The 14,283-nt window shown below is 40.2% G+C and overlaps 1 protein-coding gene and 1 long non-coding RNA gene across 7 annotated transcripts in view; one reads left to right on the top strand and one right to left on the bottom strand.

The window, feature by feature from the left end:
- The window catches only part of SPOCK1 (SPARC (osteonectin), cwcv and kazal like domains proteoglycan 1), a 515,462-nt gene that overhangs the window by 473,952 nt on the left and 27,227 nt on the right, over positions 1 to 14,283 (top strand).
- The window catches only part of LOC144341554 (uncharacterized), a 71,725-nt gene continuing 60,637 nt past the window's right edge, over positions 3,196 to 14,283 (bottom strand). The window contains exons 3-4 of the long non-coding RNA XR_013418562.1: positions 4,510 to 4,562; positions 3,196 to 4,364 (exon numbers count right to left, since the gene is read on the bottom strand). This is a non-coding gene — a long non-coding RNA (uncharacterized LOC144341554). The remainder of the gene's footprint in view (positions 4,365 to 4,509; positions 4,563 to 14,283) is intronic.

Below are 14,283 nucleotides of genomic sequence, written 5' to 3'. Positions count from 1 at the left end.
TCTGATTTTGTGATGAAAAGCAGCCTTTTTTCCAGTGGGGCATTGACACCGTGATTCCATCACCCTTATCTCCCCTAGACCTTCTCCTTCCGCAGTGAAGTTGACCTGCCTAACTCTAGCCATTTCAGTAGGAGTATCCTTCAGACTCCAAATCTTGGAACCACAGTATGGAATGATTTCTCTTCTCCTTTCCTCCACACTTCTCTGCGCTGGTTAGGTTCCCTTCAACGCCATCTGTCATTGGGTTCAGTGTCACATGCTTCGGTGCTAGAGCCTTTTAAAATGGCATCCTGACCTGGGGGTATTAAAAGCAGTCCCATTCTGTGCCCCTCCCCCTGATCTGCCCCATGCCTCCAGAGGGGCAGGCCACAGACATGTCTCAGAACAAATCTGTCACCTTGGGAGGATTTGCATGCAGAAGGGCACGATGGGATTTCCTCCTCTGTAGTCTATTATATGGGCATGTGTGCACACAAACAGACCCCATTTTCTGCTATGCTGAGAAATGTCAAAGGGTGACAACATCAGAAGCAGGACCTTTGAGGGCTCTTGACTATGCTTCCCAAATTCCTTCAGGCTCCTATTTGGGGAAGGAGAACCTTGTGGGAAAATGTGCCCTGAATGTGAATGTGAATGTGAATGCTACCGGCACTAGTGTCTGAATCTCTGCTTTGCTATCTCTCTCTCTCTCTCTCTCTCTATCTATCTTTTGAGACAGAGTCTTGCTCTGTCACCCAGGCTGGAGTACAGTGGCGCAGTCTTGGCTCACTGCTGCCTCCCTGGTTCAGGCCATTCTCCTGCCTCGGCCTCCTGAGTAGCTGGGACTACAGGCACCTGCCACCATGCCTGGCTAATTTTTTTTTTTTTTTTTTTTTTTGTATTTTTAGTAGAGATGGGGTTTCACTATGTTAGCCAGGATGGTCTCGATCTCCTGACCTCGTGATCCGCCCGCCTCAGCCTCCCAAAGTGCTGGGATTACAGGCGTGGGCCACTGTGCCCGGCCTGCTCTGCTCTTTAAAAAGCAGACCAATTTTACTTTCCCAAGACTAATGTGATAACCATGCTACAAATTCTTCTCCACAGCTACTTAAGCCACCTCTTGGCAAAAGTAGAAAAATGAGGTTTTAGAATTTGCTTTTACCCAAAGACACTTTCTGAATTAGTTTCACAGGAAAGAATCTCTCTATTCTGGAGAAGTCACCTCCAAATGGGCTTGACCTTTGTCTGTTCACCCCGACAAGTTTTCTCGGTAAGACCCCCACTGTGTACAGACTGTCAGATAAATGGGTGGTTTCTGCTGGAGTCATTGGGGGTTTTCACATCATTACACAAGATTAAAAAAACAAAACGAAACAAATGCAAGATGATATATGCTGACCCTCTCAGGAATTTGTTCTTGTCAGGATTCTAATATCCCTTGAGATAGAAAATTGGATTAATGAGTCTTAGCTATGTACATATTCCATTATGGGTGATAAGCTCAGGTATATTGACACAGAAAGTCCCTCTTGCAGATAGATCTGAGAGACCCACGAGGGTCCCTCTCTTCTTCCTCTATCCTGGATACTTACAATCTGGGCATAGCAGGCTTAACTAGCTTGTAAATTATGTCTAAGGGCACTTTTAAAACAAAACTCCAAATCTTGATGCCGTAAGATTTCCACTTCCGGACTAGCAAGGATATGTGTGTGAACCTGAATATCTTTAGGCCATAGCCCCACTTGGGACCACATGGCCAAGGAAAATGGGCTCAGTGAGTGTCTTAGGCTGTTTTTGCATTGCTATAAAGAAGTACCTCTGAGACTGGGTAATTTATAGAGAAAGAAGTTTACTTGGCTCATGGTTCTGTGGGCTATACAGGAAGCATAGTGCTGGCATTTGCTTCTGGGGAGGCCTCAGAAAGCATTTTACTCATGATGGAAGATGAAGTGGGATCAAGCATATCCCATGGAAAAAAGAGAATAAATCAAGAGAAGCGGGGGTGTGGGAGGAGGGAGAAGAGAGGTGCCACACACTTTTAAATGACCAGATCTTGCAAGAAGTCCATATCATGAAGACAGCCCAAAGCCATGAGGGATACACCTCCATGATCCAAACACCTCCCACCAGGCCCTGTTGTCAGCACTGGGGATTGCAATTCAACATAGATTTGGGCGAGGATAAATATCCAAACTATATCAACAAGGAAGGAGATAGTCAGAGCCATCTCTGCTACCCTGATGCGCCCCACTGTTTCCACTACCTGAAGATCTCTGCTGACCCAGCTCCCAAGGCAAGCTATCAAAAAAACTGTAACTCCTGGTGATAACACTCTTAGCAATACTAGCAGTAGATGCAGTGAAAAAGAGAAGCATTTCATATTTCACAAAGTATTTTGACTGGAATTTATGTCTATAGATCCAGGTATCCCATGTCTAGAGAGAGTACAAATATTTCTGCATTTAGTTGAATTCTGAAAGTATTTATGGGGGATGCAGAGAGGAAAAATTCATTAGTTTCACAGGTGTTAGAGAATGAGAATTTCTGGAGGGAGAGGTGGGCATTTGGACTACACATAGATTGTAGATATGAATAAAAAAATGTTTTCTAGGCAAACAATTCCCAGACTGGGTTCCTCAGAGCTGCAAGCTACCAATTATGTCCTGCACACAAAAAATGTGTGGTCATGTAAATTGGGGAACCTCCAGGTTAAGCAAATTTAAATAAACTCTTTAACACGAGGCTGCAGTCCAAGTCAACAAAGTAAGTTTGCCAAGTGAATGTTACCATGAAAGACTTTTCAGGAAATATCCATATACTCGAGACTCTGAGATAAGTTGTTCTGATCTCTAGCAATCTTTTCTGAGTCTCATTGGAGTGTTTTTGTCTTATACCACATATATTCAAGATCTTAGGCCAAAAAGAAACTTTAAAAAAACGTCACAAAATGATGGATACAATGTTAATTGTAGAAAATTAGAAAACATCTATAGGCAAAAGGTGAAAAAAAACCATGCTTGTCTCATGCAACAGACCCATTGTTAACCTTTTATTATACACCTTCCCCTGTCTCTTTTTCTCTCTCTCTCTCTCTCTCTTTCTCCTTCTCTCTCTTTCTCCCTCTCTCTCTTTCTTTCTCCCTTTCTCCCTCCCATTCACTCCACACATCCACATTATTCATTTCATGTTACAAAAGTGAGATCAAACCATAGATGCTTTTGTAAGCTGCTTTTTTTTCATTTAATGTATCATAAACATTTTCCATGTCATAATATCCTTTGGCATAATTTTTTATGCCTTCTTAGTTTTCCAACATATTTATGAACCACAATTTAACCCCTAATATTAGACATTATTTCTAGGTTATTTTTTCTGTGATAAGCCTTATAGTTGTAAGAGTACAGCAACATCTTTGCACCTACCTGTGCTTATTCGACTTAAGTCTTACAGAAAATCTAATGGGTCGTAATTTTCAGTGTTTGTCCCTCATCTTGAGGCAGAACCCTAATTAGAATTAGCTCTTGGATCATCAGAAACATGCCTCTAATTATTAGATTAACTGTTATAGAACCTTCTGGCTGAGGGGATGGGACCTGGAATCAGACAGCCTTGGAGCAAACTTTGACCCTACTATATATTTCACTGAATTTGAGTTGGTTATGTCACTTCCCCAAACCTCAGTCTCCACAGCTATAAAATGGGAATGATAATAGTGCCTGCCTCAAAGAGTTGTGAGAATTAATGAGTCTGTCACTTGGAATTGTGTTTGTGGAGGAGGATGGCAGGGAGAAGAAAGGGAAGAATTATGTACCGAGACCAACATAATCTCTGCATGCCCAAAGTGCTTTTTTTTTTCAGCTCATCCTCATTTTCTGGCAATTAGAACCTCTTTAAATGGTGAGAATGCAGGATACGACAAGACAGACATGACTGTGGCCATGATCTGAATGTGACTCCCAGTTCTACCACTTATTAGCTCCTCGACTTAGACATGCTTTGTAACTTCTTCAGGTTCACAGTCTGGAAAACGGATATGAATTAAAATCCCTGCCTCATGGAGAGTTTGTGTGCTGATTCAATGAGATCACATTTGGGTGTCTAGTACCTGTCCTACAACAAGCAGTCAGTGGCAGCTGGATAAAAGTCACTTGAAATAATAATTTCAGTGGATTTTCTCCAGGATTAAATGAAAAAAGCAATACATGAAGGCAAAGTGCTAACATGGTTATTGACAACAGTAGGTGTTTAATATGTGGCAGCTCTCGGGACTCCTGGTGTTGTTGATGAACACGACAAGCTGAACTGCACTGGTGCCACTTGGACCCTTGCAGTCAACTGTTGGCAGTTTGAGCACTGCAAGCTAGTGGACCCCTTAGGTGCAGCACCTGCAGACAAATGAACCATCTTGACTTTGGTCTACAAATTGGAAACTACTTACACCCAAGTACTCTAATTTTACTTGTCTAGGAGTTTTAAAGTCTGTAACGGTGTCTTATAAGGTTGCTCTTCTGGGGTGATATTTTTACTTACATTATCAGTGCAATTTATTGCTGATGCAGTAGATGGGACTGAGGCAACAGGACCTGGTGGAGAATGGAAAAGGTATGTAGTAAATTTCAGGGATGCTTTAACCATTGCAATGCTTTGTGAACACAAGGCATGTCTAGAATTCTGTCTCTGGGCTTCAGGAGAAAAACATGCTGGGAAATTGTATAAAGCATGAGGAGTCACTGTGGAATTCAGTCTGAAACGTACAACCTCATCACACCATGAATTTAATCTCTAGACACATTATGGGGTATAATTCCTGGGAGTCCTTAGAGATGCCGTAATACCACCTAAAATTAACCCTGTTCAAATTCTTGTTTGTGCCTGTGCTCCACATTATAAACCATTATTTTCCATTCATATCCGAGCTCAACTATTCTCACAAACCAGTAATTCTGTATTCCTTTCAGAATGACTCAATTGCAGTAAAGTTTCTTTGGAAGGTATCTTTGTTTTCTTCAATGCTCTGAAGTGTGAAGTCTATATAATTTGCTAAATGCATCATGTTTACATATGCATAAGCCAGTTACCTCCAAATCACCATCTCCTGCCTGCGCTATTGGCTGGATGCTTAAAGAAAATGAAGCTTAATTTTCTGTAAGCAGCATTCCATGGTTTTCAAATAAGCTTGTGGAGACACAGATAAACTAAATTACTTAGTGTTAACTATCTAGACAGGAATGAGAAGCCAGTGCAAAACAAGCCAGGTGTGCAATCGTTCTAGCATCCCTCAATCACAATAGGTGAAGAAACATGAAAATGACATTCCAGGGACCTCAGGCTGCTGCCAAGCTAAGCTGAGGTTTGAGGTGTTATCAGGGTGGGATAGCAACAATCTATAAACCCAGAGACCCAATTTTGGCATATGGAACCTGGTAATTCCTGTTCTCAGGCAAGGGATGTTGGCGTGGTATCTGTGGTAGAAGAATTAGGTCATATTTTTCATAAATTAGTCAGCATGGGTGAAGTTAAGAGCACAGATTTGAGTTATTTTGTCCTGGTGTCAAATGCTCACTTTGGCCTTTATGTGTATGCCGGCGAGAGAGCTGGAGGCTGGAGTGAGCAAGCCCCCTAGCCTGTTTAGGGACCTTGGTATTCTCAGGTGTGTAGTAGAGATCATAGTGTCACCCTCCCAGGGCATCCTGAGGCTTCACTGAGACAATGTATGTCCTTTTATCTATGCTACATCATAGTGTCCCACACACATGCATTTCTCCCTGTCCCTCTCTTCCCCTCAAGTCCATTTTCTGTTTGGCTGGAAGTTATCCCTCTCCATGGTGGCTCTATCTCTCCATAACATCCTCAAAGGTACATGCTGGCCCTGACCTGTTTGGCATGTTTATTCCTGGTGCTCTTACAGTAATTGGAGCAGCGTTTTCACCTAAGTATTCACATTCTTCCCTTTATAACTCCTGTAAACACATATTGATGCCGACTTTTGGCCAGGTGCTCTACTGGGAACTCGGGTGAGTATAGATGTGACTACTGCAGAATTCTTACTGCGTCTGACATCAGAGTCCAAAAGAGACAGCAGGTTGTGATACGGCATGGAAAAGTGGAACTGCATGAATAGGGCACTGGGGACACCCCACGGAGGGGGAAGTAGACTCTTCTTGGATGCATGTTGGGAGAAGATTCCCCAGGTGAACACATATTTGAACGAAACCTTGGTTCTCCAGGAAGGAGGATTCTGAGAGAGAATGGGCCTGTGTCTTCCTTGTTAAAATTCCACCAACACAGTGGAGGGAAAGCATTCTCCTTTTACAAATTAGGAGAGGGGAGACCAAGCACCAGGCAAGGGCTGTGTCTTAATCATCTTTGTATCCCCCAGAGTGTCTGACTTAGGGAGTGCTGGAATTGAATTTAGACCTGCCCAAGGTCACAGGGCAGAAGGGAGAACAGCACACAGATTGTGTTGATTAAAAAATCCTGCATTTAGGAATTATTTTCTCCTTTTTGGTTTAAAAGAAAAATGTTAGTTTGTAGCATGAGAACAAATGAATTGGTGCAAACTGTCTTGGGTTATAGCTAACAAGTCTCTTACGTTCATTTCACTCAAGCTTTCTCCCACCTCAGGGCTACTACCCTGCACTGCCTTTGCTCACTCACTTATATGTATTTATATTCTGTGTATGCTTGAAGAGGCTCTTGATGCACATAGAAACAAATGCAAATGCAGATTATCTCTCTCCCTTTTAACACATATATAGCATAGAATATACACTATTCTGCACTTTAAGTTGACTTCTCTTGGAGATCTTTGCATCTCATACAAGTAGCTTTATAGTTTTCCACTGGTGGATATACTATAATTGATTTAACCATGGACATTTGAATGTTTCCAGCCTTTTGCTATTTCAAATAATGCTGTTATGGATAGCCTTATACATGCAACTTCTAATGTATTTACATGCATATCCATAGGTGTTAGTCCCAAAGTGAAATTTTGGGGTCAAAATATCTAGCAACCTTTCTGAATCACTTTGCCATTGTTATATTTCTTATAAAACTCAATATAGAGTTAGGCTTCTCTTTGTGACCTGGTCTGAAAATAAAATCTTATTCTTTTGAGAGGTGAATTTTAACTCATTTAGATTTATTGAAGTAAAAACTTATGTTTAGTACTGTCAGCTCTGTTATTTTTCCATATTTTCCTTTATGTTTTTAAATATTGTGTCGTAGGGCATGTGTGTGTATCATTCTTCTGATATTCAGGAATGTTCTCACTTAAAACAGTGTGATAAAATTAATATTCTTCTCGCTCTTCCCTTCTCCCCCAGTTTAGCCTCCTCTTCATTTCTCCTGACACTCGATCATAGTTGATATGATCATCCTCTTAGGGTTTAACCTTTGTTCAGTGAAATATGTTCAATCTTATATTACTCAGCTTCTAATTCTGTCATTTGACTCCAACTATTATGTTTAAGGCAATCAGTAAACTTGTTGTACTTTGCATCTTCTTCTTCCCTTCCCCTCTTTGTTGTTGTTGTTTGTATCATTTCTTCATTGTCAGGACATGTAGCATTTGCCTTCTTATCTGTCACTCCAGTCTCCATAGTTGTCTAGAGTTCTCTAGTATTTCCTTTGGAAGGGCTCATGAGAACAATAGTTCCTGGTTAACTGTACAGAACTGGTTTTCTGTAGTATTTATGATTGATAGAGAGCACAATTTGATGTAAAATCCTTGGTTCAACTTTCTTTTCTTGGCTGTTTTAAGGATAATGTTCTATTGACTTCCTCCTTTGAATATTGCTGTGCTGAAATCTGAGGACAGACTTATTCCTTTTTTCTCTCATAAGTTACTTGGATATCTTTTCTGCTACTGTGTGGATATATGTGTGTGTGTGTGTGTATATATATATATATAAATAAAAAATACTTCATTCATATATATATATTTATAAATATATAAATAAATATATAAATATTTATAAATATATAAATATATAAAATACTTTAAGTTCTGGGATACATGTACGGAACAGGTATACATGTGCCATGGTGGTTTGCTGCACCCATCAACCTGTCATCTACATTAGGTATTTCTCCTAATGCTATCCTTCCCCTTGCCCCCCACCCACCGATAAGCCCCAGTGTGTGATGTTGCCTTCCCTGTCCCCATATGTTCCCATTTTTCAACTCCCACTTATGAGTGAGAACATACAGTGTTTGGTTTTCAGTTCCTGTGTTAGTTTGCTGAGAATGATGGTTTCCAGCTTCATCCATGTCCCCGCAAAGGACATGAACTCATCCTTTTTGATGGCTGCATAGTATTCTGTGGTGTATATGTGACACATTTTCTTTTCCAGTCTATCACTGATAGACATTTGGGTTGGTTCCAAGTCTTTGCTATTGTGAATAGTGCCACAATAAACATACATGTGCCTGTGTCTTTATAGTAGAATGATTTATAATCCTTTGGGTATATACTCAGTAATGAGATTGCTGGGTCAAATGGTATTTCTAGTTCTAAATCCTTGAGGAATTGCCAAATTATCTTTCACAATGATTGAATTAATTTACACTCCCACCAACAGTGTAAAAGTGTTCCTGTTTCTCCACATCCTCTCCAGCATCTTTTGTTTCCTGACTTTTTAATGAGCACCATTCTAACTGGCATGAGATGGTATCTCATTATGGTTTTGATTTGCATTTCTCTAATGACCAGTGATGATGAGCTTTTTTTTTTTTTAAATTTATTTTTTATTATTATTATACTTTAAGTTCTAGGGTACATGTGCATAACGTGCAGGTTTGTTACATATGTATACTTGTGCCATGTTGCTGTGCTGCACCCATCAACTCGTCAGCACCCATCAACTCGTCATTTACATCAGGTATAACTCCCAATGCAATCCATCCCCCCTCCCCCCTCCCCATGATAGGCCCCGGTGTGTGATGTTCCCCTTCCTGAGTCCAAGTGATCTCATTGTTCAGTTCCCACCTATGAGTGAGAACATGCGGTGTTTGGTTTTCTGTTCTTGTGATAGTTTGCTAAGAATGATGGTTTCCAGCTGCATCCATGTCCCTACGAAGGACACAAACTCATCCTTTTTTATGGCTGCATAGTATTCCATGGTGTATATGTGCCACATTTTCTTAATCCAGTCTGTCACTGATGGACATTTGGGTTGATGATGAGCTTTTTTCATATGTTTTTTGGCCACATAAATGTCTTCCTTTGAAAACTGTTCATATCCTTTGCTGACTTTTTAATGGGGTTTTTCCTCATAAATTTGTTTATGTTTCTTTTAGATGCTGGATATTAGCCCTTTGTCAGATTGATAGATTGCAAACATTTTCTCCCATTCTGTAGATTTCCCATTCACTCTGATGATAGGTTTTTTGTTTTTTGTTTTTTGTTTTTGTTTTTGTTTTGCTGAGCAGAAGCTCTTTAGTTTAATTAGATCCCAGTTGTCAATTTTGGCTTTTGTTGCAATTGCTTTTGATGTTTTAGTCATGAAGTCTTTGCCCATGCCTATGTCCTGAATGGTATTGCCTAGGTTTTCTTCTAGGGTTTTTATGGTTTTAGGTCTTACATTTAAATCTTTAATTCATTTTGAGTTAATTTTTGTATAAGGTATAAGAAAAGGGTCCAGCTTTCTGAGTATGGCTAGCCAGTTTTCCCAAAACCATTTATTAAATAGGGAATCCTTTCCCCACTGCTTGTTTTTGGTGGTTCAACATATGCAAATCAATAAGCATAATCCATCACATAAAGAGAACCAGTGACAAAAACCACATGATTATCTCAATAGATGCAGAAAAGGCCTTAAATAAAATTCAACAACCCTTCATACTAAAAGTACTCAATAAACTAGGTATTGATGGAACATATCTCAAAATAATAAGAGCTATTTATGACAAACCCACAGAAAATATCATACTGAATGGGCAAAAGCTGGAAGCATTCCCTTTGGAAACTGGCATAAGACAAGGATGCCCTATCTCACCACTTGTATTCAACACAGTATTGGAAATTCTGCCCAGGCAATTAGGCAAGAGAAAGAAAAAAAGGGTATTCAAATAGGCAGAGAGGAAGTCAAATTGTCTGTTTGCAGATGACATGATTGTATATTTAGAAAACCCCATCATCTCATCCCCAAATCTCCTTAAGCTGATAAGCAACTTCAGCAAAGTCACAGGATACAAAATCAATGTGCAAAAATCACAAGCATTCAAATATACAATAATAGCCAAATCATGAACAAACTCCCATTCACAATTGCTACAAAGAGAATAAAATACCCAGGAATACAACTTACAAGGGATGTGAAGTATCTCTTCAAGGAGAACTATAAACCTCTGCTCAAGGGATTAAGAGAGGACACAAACAAATGGAAGAACATTCCATGCTCATGGATAAGAAGAACGAATATCGTGAAAATAGCCATACTGCCCAAAGTAATTTATAGATTCAATGCCATCCCCATCAAGCTACCAATGACTTTCTTCATAGAATTAGAAAAAAACTACTTTAAATTTCATATGGAACCAAAAAAGAGCCCATATAGCCACGACAATCCTAAGCAAAAAGAACAAAGCTGGGAGCATCATGCTACCTGACTTCAAACTATACTACAAGGCTACGGTAACCAAAACAGCATGTTACTGGTACCAAAACAGACATATAGACCAATGGAACAGAACAGAGGCCTCAGAAATAACACCACACATCTACAACCATCTGATCTTTGACAAACCTGATATTTCTTCACTTTTAAAACCCAGTAACTCTATTTAGGTAGATCTTAGTATTGACCATTCTTGGTCCATTTTCCCTAGCTTATGCTGTGCCTTTTAAACATGTAAATTCAACCCTTATTTCTGGAGTGGTTTAATGAATTGTATTTTAAGTTATGTCCTGTTTCACTGTTGTCTTTTGTTTCTTCAGAGGCTTCAGTTATCCACATACAGGGTTTCCTTTGCCTCTTCTCTCTAGTTGTATGTTACTCTGTAACCTTCTGTAATTCCTTCTTTATTTCCTCTTTATATTGTTCACTCTTCTCATTTCTGGCATCCTTCTCTCTTGTATTTTTCCACAGTGTCTGTTCTCCCTTGTGCTTCTCCACTTTGGCTTCATTTTCCCCTAGGTTCTAAATGCTTCCATGCCATTTCCTCATTGACTCCTTATCTCTCCCCTGAGTTCTTGAATACTGCTTTGTTGTCTTTCTTTACAAAGGTGATTGTTTCATTTTAATCCATGGTTTTACACTTGGCCCACATACTCATCTTTTCCATCTTTCTGATAAGTGTTCTGTGGTAAGTTTTACTATTTTTCTTTCTTTCAAAACCTAGAACATAGATGCAATGCTGCTCTTTTGCAACTCATTTTAAAAATCAACTTGCCAGCCCCTTAAAAAAAGCTATTATTGGAATAAGTTAGATGTTACTGGCCTACCTATTCAAAACGACGCCCTGCAGATGGAAGGGGAAGAACCAGGCTATCTTTATAGATTCACACTCCAAAGGCACTTGCTTCAGGGATTTACCAGTGACAGATGGCCCCCTATAAAAATGGCTCCTCTGTATGGTCCTGTCTTTTCTGTTTCTATGAAACAGATCAGGTCCAGGGTTTCTCTTATCAGCTGTGCTCACTCTGTCTCTAATTTTTTTTTTTTTGCCAGACCCAAGTTGTACTTTATGGTGAGCCTCTTGCTTACAGGAAAAATAATTTTGTAGACCTTTTCCGAGATCTGCTGCCTCTAGGCCACTTTGCTCTTTTCTTCCTTCCCTTGTTTTACTTTCCTGTGCAGCTTCTGTTTAATCTGTGCACTCTCCTTTCTTCCAGATCCCTTAGTTCTTGCTGAACAAGAAGTCTATCACTTCAGAAGGAGCTCTTTGCCTATAGGAAGTCTATTTTTGCTGGGTCATTGTGTTTTTATTGGTCCACCTGAACCTTTTAACTTCTATCTGGGTGGCTTCTGTTGTACTGTTCAAGCCTGGGGATATATCTCCTAGTTTTACTGAAAATAAAATTTAGGGTTTTCTTCCTGGGTACATTGTTGTTTACATATGACATTCAGGAGGGGAAGAGAGAAATTACTAGCTATGTCATGCTGCGTTGTTAGATACTGGATCTCTAAATAGGCAATTTAGATCAAATACAGCAGTTTTACTAGAAATAGAGATAATAATAATAGCAAACATTTCATCACTGTGCTAGTCACATGATCCTCTCTGAGCCCAGAGGAGGTCACTTGAGGCTTGAATGCCAGCTACTTTTCATGCCAAGTCACTATACCTAATCATGCCCTCAGGAGAAGGGGAGATGATTGAGAGAGTTGCATGACCTGAAGGGTGAGAAGAGTAGTAAGCCATACACCCAAACAAGCAGGATTTGGAATAGCCTAAAATGCCTTTACAGTTTCAAGAGGTAGTTTGTCTCTAGATCCTCATTTATCTATCTTCCTCCTTCATCAGCTTGTTCAGTGGAAGCACTATAATGCAGGTGTACTGCTGCATCTGGTCCAGGCATCTCCAGGATTATTCTGTTCTGGTCTCAATTCCAAGTGGGAATTTTCAACTCCAGCTCAATGTCCACCATCTTACCTTAGACTCTGGCACCCCTGGAGATGTTGCTGGACCTTTGTTGCAGGAAAGAGTCAATGCTACCACCCTTCCATCAGCACATATCCCCATGGCACCATCCACTCTAAACCAGGGCAATGGTGGAGTAGTAGGGGGGAATTAAGAGGAACTCATGGTTCTCTGCATTCATTTTAAGTCTATGCCTGATCCTCCCCATGTAATCTGTGAATGAAAGTGTACCAGTGTTCTCCTCCCACTCCCAAATGAAAGAGCCACTCCCAGGTTCCAGACACCTCCTAAGATTCCTATCACCTTCAGGATCTGATCTCAAATCCCAAGCTTGATCCTCTACCAATTGTGGCTTTCTGCTCCATTAAATAACAATTTAAGTTGTTTAAGTGTAAAAACATATACGCATATTTTGATACTTTTAGGATTGAAAAATATAGAAACTAAAATTTTTCAATAATACCTGGATTTGGTTTTTGAATTTGAGAAGATCAAACTGGACACAAATTGCTCATTAGAAATACAGACTTGTATATACCCTAAAAAGGCATCTTCTGTCAACAACCTCTTACAGATATAAGTTCATATATCAGCCCTGGAACAAGCAGTGCTACCTTTGTCAGAAGTCATCCCTTGAGATGTATATATGCATGTATATTATGAAATATAGTGGAATAGCTTAAACAGATATGCAGAACATATATGCATATTTATACAACTTATGATTTATTTTTGAGATGGAGTCTCATTCTGTCACCCAGGCTGGAGTGCAGTGGCGCCATTTTGGCTCACTGCAACCTCCGCCTCTTGGGTTCAAGCAATTCTCCTGCCTCAGCCTCCTGAGTAGCTGGGATTACAGGCGTGTGCCACCATGCCTGGCTAATTTTTTGTATTTTGAGTAGAGACAAAGTTTCACCATGTTGGCCAGGCTAGTCTCGAACTCCTGGCCTCAGGTGATCTACCCTCCTCAGCCTTCTAAAGTGCTGGGACTACAGGCATGGGCCACTGCACCTGGCCCCAACTTATGATTTTATATACGTTGACGATTTAGAAATGGTATATTTAATTTGAGCAGAGCATTAAAAATAAATCACTTTATTCAAAGTGGGCTCTTCATAATTTCTAAGGCCTGCCTAGAATGTCTTCTTCCTAAGTCCTCCCTGCATATGAGCCTCAGCTCAATTCTTGCCTTCTCCAGGAAGCCTTCACTGACTGCTATTGGCCAGTTGAGCTTATACATTAACAAAAGGCAAAATGACTCTCAGACACTCAGTCTGGCTCTCCACAGTGGGAAAGCCCATGAAGGAATTAGGCATCATCACCTAGCCCCTTTCCCAGGACTCTGTTCTTCCCCTCCCCACAACGACTCTCTCAGTAGTCCAGGTTGAGCCTGTTTTGCACCCCCATCTCAGAGCATTTGCCATTGCTGATTTTAGGTGAGAACAGCAGTTGTCATTTCTGCAGCTTAGTCTTTATTAGTTGAGGGCCTAAAAAGTCTGGTTGGCCATGAAATCCTTCAGTAAAACTGCTGGTATGATGCTGCTAATCGATTTCAGGTCTCCCATGTAGGAAAATGCTCACCCACTGGCTAGGGAACACAATTAAAGCCAGACTTGGCATTTTAAACCAATATTTTACATATTCAATAATTTTTTTTTGCCCCAGAGCGTGAAAATGGCTGTGGATTTTATCAGAAGCCTTAAAAGCTTATTTCAT

This window comes from Macaca mulatta, chromosome 6 (genome assembly GCF_049350105.2).
Source record: "Macaca mulatta isolate MMU2019108-1 chromosome 6, T2T-MMU8v2.0, whole genome shotgun sequence".
In the NCBI taxonomy this organism is placed as follows: Eukaryota; Metazoa; Chordata; class Mammalia; order Primates; family Cercopithecidae; genus Macaca; species Macaca mulatta.
The sequence above is the reverse complement of the archived record's forward strand: the minus strand, read 5'-3'. Positions and strand labels throughout refer to the sequence as shown.